This window comes from Stegostoma tigrinum, chromosome 28 (genome assembly GCF_030684315.1).
Source record: "Stegostoma tigrinum isolate sSteTig4 chromosome 28, sSteTig4.hap1, whole genome shotgun sequence".
Lineage (NCBI taxonomy): Eukaryota > Metazoa > Chordata > Chondrichthyes > Orectolobiformes > Stegostomatidae > Stegostoma > Stegostoma tigrinum.
The window spans coordinates 15,578,511-15,589,993 of NC_081381.1; the positions used below are offsets into that span (position 1 = coordinate 15,578,511).

The 11,483-nt window shown below is 44.3% G+C and overlaps 1 protein-coding gene across 2 annotated transcripts in view; it reads right to left on the minus strand.

The window, feature by feature from the left end:
• The window catches only part of h6pd (hexose-6-phosphate dehydrogenase (glucose 1-dehydrogenase)), a 68,740-nt gene extending 57,693 nt beyond the window's left edge, over positions 1-11,047 (minus strand). The window contains exons 1-2 of one of the 2 annotated variants that reach the window (XM_048561481.2): positions 11,000-11,046; positions 10,554-10,725 (exon numbers count right to left, since the gene is read on the minus strand). The gene's annotated coding sequence lies outside the window, so the exon portion shown is untranslated. Of the gene's footprint in view, positions 1-10,553; positions 10,726-10,999 lie in introns of both variants that reach the window. The other variant, XM_048561480.2, reaches the window with a different exon arrangement.
• Between the last annotated feature and the right edge of the window lie 436 nt (positions 11,048-11,483).

The window sequence follows — 11,483 nt, forward strand, 5'->3', positions numbered from 1 at the left end:
TTATTTGGGATGTCGAAAGGGCAGTCGAAAGCAGCATCATGGAAGCTCAGAAGAAAGAAGGGTTTGTAGAAAAGTTGAAGTCCGGGCAGTTTTAGGGAATGCATATTTCCCTGTGACCTCCCAAACCTCTCCACCATTGTCATTTCTTGCACCCACAGGCACCCACCTCCCAAGCCTTGGCACTTGTGTGCCATTAACTGGACTCTTGCAAATCCGCCATCTGCTTCCACCCCACTAAGGGAGAGAAGTCTTCAGACAGCGAAACCCTAAATGCTAGGAGTCTCTCTCTAATTCCTGCTCCTTTTCCAATTTGTCTGACAGACTTCTGGTCTGACCACACATCAGTCCTCCTTATACCACCTACCTTGGTTCTGTGTCAACTTTTATGTAATATATAATGCACTTGTGAAAGGTGGTTAGCCATCTTCATACATTATACATGCTGAATAAAAACGTGTTGCTCTCTTATAGTGAGACTGTTGTACACTTAAAAACGACAAATTGGATGGTTCGTACTAAAAGCTTTGTCAGCCCTGCCAGGTGCTGGTGTATGAAAGTTATTTTCGAAGCATCCTCCAGTGTTTTACAAGCATTTTTCTTTCATCGCTGTCCCAGATCCAATTTATCCACCCAGTGTTTTAGCAAAAGATTTGTAGCTCGGGTTGTGGATGAGGTTGTTGACTTGCTCACCGAGCTGGCTTGTTTTCATTCAAACGTTTCGTCACCCTGCGAGGTAACATCATCAGTGAGGCCTCTGTCATTCTACTCCACTTGAAATTGATACTGTCTGGTCTGATATAGTGAGTAGTGTTATTTCCGGTGTTGACCTGTGTGGGTTTATACTTGGGGATACGTTTGTTGATTGCATTACGGGTGGAGAACCATGCCTCTAGGAATTCCGGGGTGTGTCTATGTTTAGCTTGGGCTACTACACTGTCTCAGTGAAACTAATGGCCCTCATTGTCTGAGTGTACTGATATTAGGGAAAGTTTGTCGAGTCATTTTGCTGCTAGCTGATATTCGTGTATTCTGATGGCTAGTTTCCTTCCTGTCTGTCTCATGTAATGCTTGTGGCAGTCGTTGCATGGTATTTTTTTACAAAAACAAGCTAGCTCAGCGAGCAAGTCAGCAACCTCAGCCAGTGTTTTACAGGCCAAACCTGAAAGGGCAGCAGGCTGGCTCAGTGGTTAGTGTTGCTATCGCACAGTGCCAGGGACCCAGGTTCACTTCCAATCTCAGGTGACTGTTGCTGCGGAGTTTGCACCTTCTCCCTGTGTCTGTGTGGGCTTCCTCCCAAAGTCCAAAGATGTACAGGTTGGGGTGGATTGGCCATGCTAAATTACCCATAGTGTTCAGGGATGGACAGGCTAGGTGGGTTAGCCATGGGAAATGCAGGGTTAGAGACAGGATAGTAGGTGGGTCTGTGTGGGATGCTGTGTGGACTCAATGGGCTGAATGGTCTGCTTCTACACTGTGGGGATTCTGAGATTCTGTGTTGAAAAGTTGCTCCCTTTAACTACCCAGAACACAGAAACTGTTCTGATGCACGAGGATATAATCAGGAGCCACTGAACAGCTTTTCTTCACACTCTTAGCTGGGCAAGGAATTTTTGGAGTAAATGTATAATTCTAACTTGGATAAGCCTCTCACATCCAAGGAAGAGGTGAACCTGCCACCAAAATTCATCTCAATAATTCAGAGTGTCTATATTCAGGCAAACGCGCGCAAATTTTGTGCCAATCAGCAGAAGCAGTCAGTGAGAGCTACCAGTTCCTGCAGTAAAGGTGTGATGGTGAGCAGGAATGACGGCGTTACAGCTGATTGCATTGAGACAATAGGAATGGTGCAAGGCATCGGCACAGGGAACAGAATGGGAGAGGCAAGACGGACTAAGGATAGGGTGGAGGGAAATGGAGGGCCAAAGGAAAAAACCTGGAATGTTTGCTGGTGGACGGGGGGGGGGGGGGGGGGGGGGGGGGTGTGAAAAAGGCAGAATAAATGACAGGAAAGGAAGGAGAAAGGAGCAAGAGGGAGAGGTTGAGAGAAAGATGTTCAGAATGAAAGTGAGCAAGGGACAGAGAGAGGCAATATGAATGGAGAGACGCAAATACACTACAAGAGCAAGAGAGAGAAAGACATAAGGGGAAGGGCAGAGACAAAGGACAACAGAGAAGACGCAAGAAGTGGAGTGCAGTCAAAACACATAGCAAACCGAACAAGAGACAGAAAGCTGCAATAATGGAGAAAGACGAAATATAGTGAAATAAAAGAATAAACATTAATTATCCTGGACATGAATTCAATATTCTAACACAAATTTCAAACAAAAATACTTCACAAAGTGAAACATTTGGCACCAAGCCCAACTGTTTCATGAAAATCACTGAGTAAACTGGCATATGATATTTGTCACAACTTCATTTTCTTGATTTGTAGAGCCAGTCAGCCTTCATCCAAAATAAAATTTGCACTCACTTGACTAAATAAAATTAAATGGCACACTTACTCTCCAGTCTCAAAGAAAGCAATAAATAGGTCTGTCAGCAGCATGGGTGTTTAACCGCACAACTCACAATTGTTCACCCTTATGTTCTCAGCTTTTCTGCAGCATCAGATCTTCCCAGTGTACAAATCAACCTCAGACTTTATCCCTCTCTGTGAACCAACACCTCGAGTCAAAGTTCAAATAACACAGCCAGAAAATTAAAAAAGAACAACTGCACATGAAGCAAATGTCAACAAGTGAGACAAGACTGCAGATTAACAGCTGGATAAGACAGGGATTCAGTATTCCCATCCACATCGATGACACTTTGCTCTTATCTCTTCCTACATAGAGTCACAGAGTCTTACAGCAGGGAAACAGACCCTTCAGTCCAACCAGTCCATGCCGACCATAACCCCAAACTAAACTAGTCCCACCTACCTGCTCCTGGCCCATATCCCTACAACCGTTCCTGTTCATGTACTTATCCAAATGTCTTTTATAGCATCTACCACTTCCTCTGGAAGCTTATTTCACACACAAATCACCCTCTCTGCAAAGAATTTCTTCTCATGTCTTTTTAAAATCTTTCTCTTCTTAACTTTAAAACGTGCCCCTAGTCTTGAAATCTCTTATCCTGGGGAAAAGGCAACTATTGTCAACTGTATCTATACTCCTCATTATTTTATAAACTTACATCAGGTCACCTCTCAACCTCCTACACTCCAGGGAAAACTGTCCCAGTCTATCCAGCCTTTCCTTATAACTCAAACCTTCCATATCCAACTACATCCTGGTTAATCTCTTCTGAACCCTCTCCAGCTTGATAATATCCTTCGTATAACTAGATGACCAGAACTGTTAACAGTACTCCAGAAGAGGCCTCACCAACGTCCTGTACTATCTCAGCATACCATCCCAACTCTGACACTGAAAGGATTTAGCAATGAAGGCAAGCATGCCAAATGCCTTTTTAACCATCCCGTCTATATGTGATGCAGACTTTAAAGAATTATGTACCTGCACTCCCAGGTCCCTCTGCTCTACAAAACTACCCAAGGCCCTACCATTAATTGTGTAAGCCCTACCCTTGTTTGTTGTACCAAAATGCAATATCTCACATTATTCCAGAATGAAATCCATCTGCCAATTTTCAGCCCATTGACTCATTTAGAAAACCCTTTTCACTGTCTATTCTGCCATCAATTCTGGTCTCATCTGCAAACTTACTAACCATGTCTTCTATATTCACATCCAAATCATTTATATAAATGACAAACAAAAGAGGACTCAAAACCAGAGATAACAAAGTGTGGAGCTGGATGAACACAGGCCAAGCAGCATCTTAGGAGCACAAAAGCTGATGTTTCGGGCCTAGACCCTTCATCAGAGAAGCCTTTGTGTGCTCAGCTTTTGTGCTCCTAAGATGCTGCTTGGCCTGCTGTGTTCATCCAGCTCCACACTTTGTTATCATGGATTCTCCAGCATCTGCAGTGCCCATTATCTCTAAGAACTCAAAACCAGTTCCTGTTGGTGACAGGCCTCCAGTCTGAAAAGTAATCCTCCAGCACTCTCCGTCTCCTGCCATTAAGTCTCATCAGCCTGACAACCATTGTAACCTTTTCCAATTTCCAATTCAACATCAAAGTCTGGACAAACCAGACCTTCTCCAATGTAAGGTGGAGACAGTGAGGTCGTCCCTTTCAGACTGACAAACAGCCACAAATACCTCATTGCCAGGTGGCCACCACTGCCATCCTGTAGCAAGTAACTCAGTTCCTGTCTCTCCACTGTCACTCCACCATCTACAACGCACATGTCAGGAGTGTGATGGAATACACACCACTTGTCTGGATGGGTGTAGCTCCAACACCACTCATGACACTCAACAGCATCAAAAACAGAGCAATCTGCAGGACTGGCACCGTACCCACCAATTTAAATGTTCACTCCCTTCACCAACAGCACAGATTCCTTAGACAGTATCTTCTAAACCAACAGCCACTGCCAACAAGATGGACTGGAGCAGCTGATGTGGGGGAGACCCACCATCTGCAAGGGGGCCTCCAGGCCACTCATTGTCCTGACTAGGAAATACAATACTGTTCCTTCACTGTCAATGATCTGTGATGCTGGAACTCCTTACTGAACAGCATTGTGTACCTATAACCACATACTCTACAGAGGTTCAAAGAGGCAGTTTCCACCACCTGATCAAGGGCGATTAGACACGGACAAGCTCTGCAGGCCCAGCCATTAACATCCAGCTCCTATAAATGATACAGTAGACATTGGACCTTGGATCTGAGTCATAGTGATACAGCACTGAAACAGACACTTTGGTCTAACCAGTCCATACCAAACTAAACTAGTACCAACTGCCTGCTCCTGGCCCAGACCCCTCGAAACCTTTCCTATTCATGCATTTATTTAAGTGTCTTTTAAATGTTGTAACTGTACCCACATCCACCACTTCCTCTGGAAGATCATCCCACATGCGAACCACAACCTGAATAAACAATTTGCCCCGATGTCTTTTTGAAAGCTCTCTCCTCTCACCTTAAACATGTGTTGCCCAGTCTTGAAGTGCCCCATCCTAATGAAAAGACATCTGCCATTACCCTATCTACACCCCTCGTGATTTTTAAATCTCTCTCCTCAGTAAGGTCATTGTTTTCTCCGCTTCTGCAGCTCCAATTCCACCTAAAATCCTTCCCCATGGATGTACTGACACACTACCTGACTCTTACCACACCTCCACAGCCTAGAAATCATTCTGAACACACCACCTCATGTCAAATCATCTCAATGCTGCATCCTAGACGAGCTCCCAAAAAACCGCTTGAAGATTCTTGATTGTCCTCATCTAATAATCTTTTAAGAATCACCTTCAGCTCTCTGTTCCTGCATGAAAACGTTTAGTCCTCCCACACCTACCATTTGTCACCCCCGACCTTCAACTCTAACACGAGAAACCAGCTTCTGCGATAGTCTGCAGCCACCTACCCCATCTGTCCCTTATTCCCAACCCCCAATGGCACACATACAAGTCCTTTCCCCCTCAGGTCTGCTTCGGAATATCCAGGTCCAACGTGTCATTTCAAAGGAGTTACAAACACAAGAGGTGGGAACATGGCATCATCATATTCCCTCATGTTTGGTAAACTCATGAACAACATTTATCTGACGCAGGGATGAGACTTCAGTGACCAATGTGCAGGGAGATTGATTTTAATCAGGCGCCATTGAGGTCAATGCTAACTTCCTCATCATTCTTTCCAAAAACATCAAGCTCAGCACCATCAACAAGCTGAACTAAAAGCCTTGTGACCTGTACAACTCAGCGGAGGGCTGCACACCGATTAGTCATTTCAATATTTTGTCTGTGGGACTGCTGGGCTGATGCACCTAAAGCCAAAACATCAACATTTTCTGCCACACACTACAGATCAGCCTCCTGAGAACCCATTGAGCTGGAGCGGGAAGAAGTCATCCCAGATCCTATGTCACAACCCAAGGAGGCAGATCACCATTTTCTGATGAGTGTAATTTTTTTTTAAGATAGGTTTCTAGGAAATTACTTCCCTCTTAGGCTGCTCGGTTAGCTCAGTTGTCCGGATCGCTGGCTTGCGATGCAGCGTGACATCAACAATGTGGGTTTAATTCCTGCACCGGCTGAGGTAACCCTGAAGGGCTCACTTTCTCAACCTTGCCCCTTTCCTGAGCTGCGGTAACTCACCACCAGTTGTCTCTCTCTCCGTCTCTCTCTTTTTAATGAGACTGCAGCCTTCTGGGGCTACGGTAAAGGGTACAGTCTGAAAGTCCTGACTTCCTCAGCCACCTCGTCCAAATGTCTTATTCAAAAGAAGATATTTGACTGTAAGAGGCATCACAGTCATCCCATCCTCACCTAAGGGGTATATTTTGCAGGGCAACAGCGAACAAAAACAGGAGCTGAATGCCCCCTTCTATAAGTGCAAATGAGAGTCGATTGAAGTTAACTTCAGAACTCCCTTGAAAGTTAATGTCAAAAAGGGATAAGACAATTCTTTGCAATCATGACTTTGCATTATGCAGTAACACTTTGCACTGTGACAGCTGTCGGCTGTAGAGAAGAAAGCGCTGGTACAGTAGACAGAGTTCAGGTTTGTCGGAACCCACACACTCCTTTTTGCTATGTACTTTTCATCTTCTTTTGCTTTTATTTCCTCATCTTTCAGGCCAGGATAGAGTCAGTGGGATGGGGGCTGCAGCATCATTGGTGCAGCTCAGGACCCCAAGAGGTGCCCAGAGCTTGGGCTCTTGGTGGCAGCAGTGCCTGCAGTGGGAACTCCTGGCAGAGGTATGACCGGAACCTGGAATCCTGGAGGCAGCAGACCGAGACGTTATACTCTTGGTGGCTGCGGCAGTGCCCAGAGCAGGGACAACTGGTAATGATGGAAGGCAGCAGGGGCAGAGTCTGCTGGGGCATTGGCATCATCGTTGCTCTTCCTGGAGCAGGTCTCCTTGAGGGCCAGAACACCTCCCCGAGAGCTTTCAGAAGCCCTGGAGCCATGTCTGAGTCCCCAGTTTGAATAGAAGGTGAACTCTCATTTCAGTAAATTCTTTGTATTCTTTTTGCAGCTCAAAATGGCACCGGATTGTGGCAACAAACCACTTTTCATTGTATCAAGATATACATGACAATAAAATCATTCATTCAAAAGAAAACTACCCAATGACATGACGCAAGCATCTTAGCACAGCAACATCTCCAAGAAAAAGCAAACTTGAGGAAATATTACAGCAGAGAAAATAACGAAGTCTGCAGTCTCTGAAACTTATTTATAAATCATAATTTCCTCTTCCTCCAAGTGTGCCAATCAAATCAATGCATGCACCGTGTGTGAACAAGAGATAAAACTTATATCGTGTAATATCTGTGTTTGTAAATTTAAACTTGTATGAGCAGTTGCAAAAATAGCAGCATACAGGGTCCCAGAATGAAAATGATCTGTGGGTAATTTGTAATTATTTGTAATAACTATAATTTGTAATGATAATTCCTGCAGCGAGCACTGCAAAAAGCTTCTCGGAGCCTGAACAGTTGCGAAATAACGAGATGATCAATTGAACAACTGAGATGCGCTTCAGGGAGGCTCTTAAAAGTAGGAATGGTTTAGACCATAAGAAACAGAAACAGGGGCAGGCCATTGAGCCTACTCCAACTTTCAATACGATCATGGCTGATCCAATATTCCTCACCTTCACTTTCCTGCATTTTCCACTACTCATCTAGAATCTATCTCAGCCTTAAATTTACACAATGTCTCTGCCCCCGCTGCTCTCTGCAGCAAAGACTCAACCCTCTGAGAGAAGAAATTCCTCCCCATCTCAGTCTTAAATTGGCACCCCTTTATTGTGAGAATATGCTCACTGATCGTAGACTTTCCCAAGAGATGAAACATCCTCTCAGCATTTACGCTGTCAAGCCCTTTAGAATCCTGTATATTTCAATGAGACTATCCTCTCATTCTTCTGAAATCCAGTCAGTAAAGTCCCAACCTGTTTAGCTTTTGTTCATAAGACATTCGCTCCAATGCAAGGGATCATCCTAGTGAACCCTCTCTGAACTGCCTCCAATGAAGGGATATCTTTCCTTAAAGAAGGTGATCAAACTGTACTCCAGGTGTGGTCTCACCAGCATCCCGTACAGTTGCAGTGAGTCTTCCCTACTCTTGTTCTCCAACCCGGTTGAAATAAGGGCCAATATTGCATCAGCCTTCCTGTTTACCTGGTTTCAGCTGTGTGCTGGCATTATATATTTTGTGCACAAGTACCCCTCCCCAAGTCGCTTTACATCGAACTTTCTGCAGGCTTTCCCCTTTAACATAATTTTCTGCTCTTTTGCTCTTCCTTCCAAAATGAACAACTTCTCAGTTTCCCATATCAAAGTCCATTTGCCAGCTTTTTGCCCACTGACTGAACCTATCAACATCTCTTTGTAAACTGTTTGTATCTCATTTGCAATTTGCCTTTTCACCTATTTATGTTTCATCTGCAAATTTAACTACAGTATATTTGCCTCCTCCCTCCAAGCCATTAATACATATTGTTAACAGCTGCAGTCCCAGCACTAGTCCCCGTGGAACCCTCCTGGTTACTGGTCACCAACCTGAAAAGGAGACCTGCCCGCTGTTTCTTGTCCATGAGTCTATTCTCTATGCATGCCAAGATACTACCTCCAACACCATGGAACCTCATGGCTTGACCTTTCACAAAGTTCCTTGTCCAATGTGTTCTAGAATTCCAAATACAAATGCATCTACTGGTTGTCGATCTATTCTAATTGAGATTTCAGCAAAAAACTCTAATAAATTAGTCAGATAAGATTTCCCTTTCATGAATCTATGCTGACTCTGCTTGATTAAGTTATGATTTTCCAAATGCTCTGCAATTATAGCCTGAATAACTGCTTCCATCATTTTTCCAATACATGTCAAGTTAATCCCTTTTTGAATACAGGTGTCACATTGGCAATTTTCCAATCCTCTGTCAATCGCTTAGAATCCAAGGGTTTTTTGGAAAATTACAAGCAATCCCTCCACAATCTCTGTAGCCACATCTTTTAGGACCCCTGGATAAGAGCCATCAAGACCACCGGACGTATCTACGTTTAACCCCATGAGTTTCTCTAATGCTGCTTCTTTAGAGATGGTAATGGTTCTTAATTCCTCCCCGCATTCTTTAGCATTAATGGGATGTTTTAAATGTCTTCCACCATACTGGTGTAAAATATCTGCTTAACTCCTCTACCACTTCCATGTTTTCCATAACTATTTCCATAACTAATACCCATAACTAACTTCGAGAACGTGATCCAGAGAACACAATGGCCAAAGATAATGATGGAGTGGAAAGACTGGTTTATGTTCACTATTGTTCACTTATGGTCAGCAATAAAAAGGGGTGGTGAGGGAGAAACAGAAGGTAAAACCAGGGACAGGATTTATTAATGGATGCCTTGAATCTATTGCACAGGGGGATGAACCATGGACACAATGGAAGTTGGAGAGGGGAAGGGATACACTGACTTGGGCATCCTGAAATTGATTTGATTGGTAAGGGACCGGTGCTGCCTGGCAAGGTGGTAATAAGGGAGAGATGGGGTGGGTGGCTGCAGACAATAACAGGGGTTATTAGAATTGAGGGGTGTGGTGGTGACAAATGGGCAGGTGTAGGAGAACCATCAATGTTGATGCAGAAATGAGTCTGATTATTACTCCCTTGACCTCTTGCCCAGGTCCTCACACTGGTCTAGGTGTTCAGGCTAGAGTTTGCAGCAGCCAGTGAGTATTTTGGGTAAGTGAAATGATGCAGATGAGAAGTTCAGCAAGGGGGCTTAGTGAGTCAGGGATGGGAGGTCTTGCATTGCAGTGGGTGATATTTATAGCCACAGAGCCCAACCTTCCGATCTGGCAATGGCAGATAGGAGTGGGAGAGTTCCTGATCTGCCAGAACATTATTCATTAATGGGCTGAGGCTGTCACTGGCTAGACAGCACAACTGAGAGTCAACCACATTGCTGTGGGTCTTCAGTCACATGTAGACCAGGGAAAGCTAGCTGTTTCCCTTCCCTAAAGGACATTTGTGAACCGGATGTATTTTTCCTCTCTGACAATCAGCAATGGATTCATGGAGTCATTATGAGATTCTTCATTCCAGATATTTATTGAATTCAAATTCCACCTGCTGTGGTGGGATTCGAATCCAGGATCTCCAGAATGTTATCTGGGTCTCTGGATTAACAGTCTAGCCAAAATACCACCAGGCCATCGCTTCCCCTTCACAAGTAGTGACCAAGGAGATTGATAGGATCCTGGGCTTAGGAGTTTTGACAGTCAAAAAGTCTCTTTACTAACAGGGACATCACACAAGCTCACTCTTTGAAAGTGCATCGGGAACAGCTTGTCAATTTTAATCGCATCCACGTGTTTAAAACAGACTCATGAGCCACCGTTCCTTCTGCATTAATTTTGGTAAAAAGACAAAGCTAAAACATAGACAATGCTGGAAGCTTTCACACACCCACAGAGAGAAAAGACACGTTGAACATTTCAGATGTATCCTGTTCTGTTGAAAGGGTCACGCCTGTAAGGTAAACACCTCTTCTCTGTTACCCATCCCTGGAAGCAAGCTTTAGGGACGTTCTGTTCCAGTTTCAAACCTGTGCATCATTGATCTGAGTGGCATCCCTATCCTGTAAAAAAAGTGCAAGGGGCTAGACTTTAATCGGGACATGAGTGATGATCACAGCAAGAGGCTACAGTGTCCTAATTGTTCACAATTTGTATCCAAAATCCTATTGGTTTCCATCAGCAAGAACTCGAAGTGTTTCTCATCTGATTTGCAGCTAGCGCTGAGACCTCGTTTTAGCGTCAAAACATGCAAGCCTCAGCCTCCCAATCCCACAGAACCGACCTCCCAAAACACAGGGGGAGAGCTGGAATGAAAGCTAAAAATTTAGCACGAACCTGCCAAGTCCCGCACTTCCGTATTCTCGCCGCACCGCCTGAGATTGGTGCAACAACTAAATATAATCTGACGACTGCTTCCGGCCATCAGGAGGAAATAGTTTCCCTGTCTTTGATGAAGTATTCCATGTGTCGGAAGTTTTCTTTTCCTCTTTCACATGCCGATTGGGTGCAGTGTTTATACTAATAGCCTCTGTGCGATGTAGCCTGGCCCAGTTACATTCTCTGGTTCAAATAGAAAACACAGCAGGTTCTGGAGCTGAGAAATGGAAACAGAAACTTGCTGGGGAATCTCAGCACGTCTGGCAGCATCTGTGGTCAGAAAGAAGAACACGGCATGTCTTCTTCAGAATTAGAGGCTCTCTTCCACGTTTTCCTACATTCTGTTTCCTTTATTCCAGCCGAATAAATTCAGCATTCCTCTGTCTTTCTTCCCAAGATTAGAAATAGTCGGAACAGTGTACAGTTTTAGAAACGTAATAAA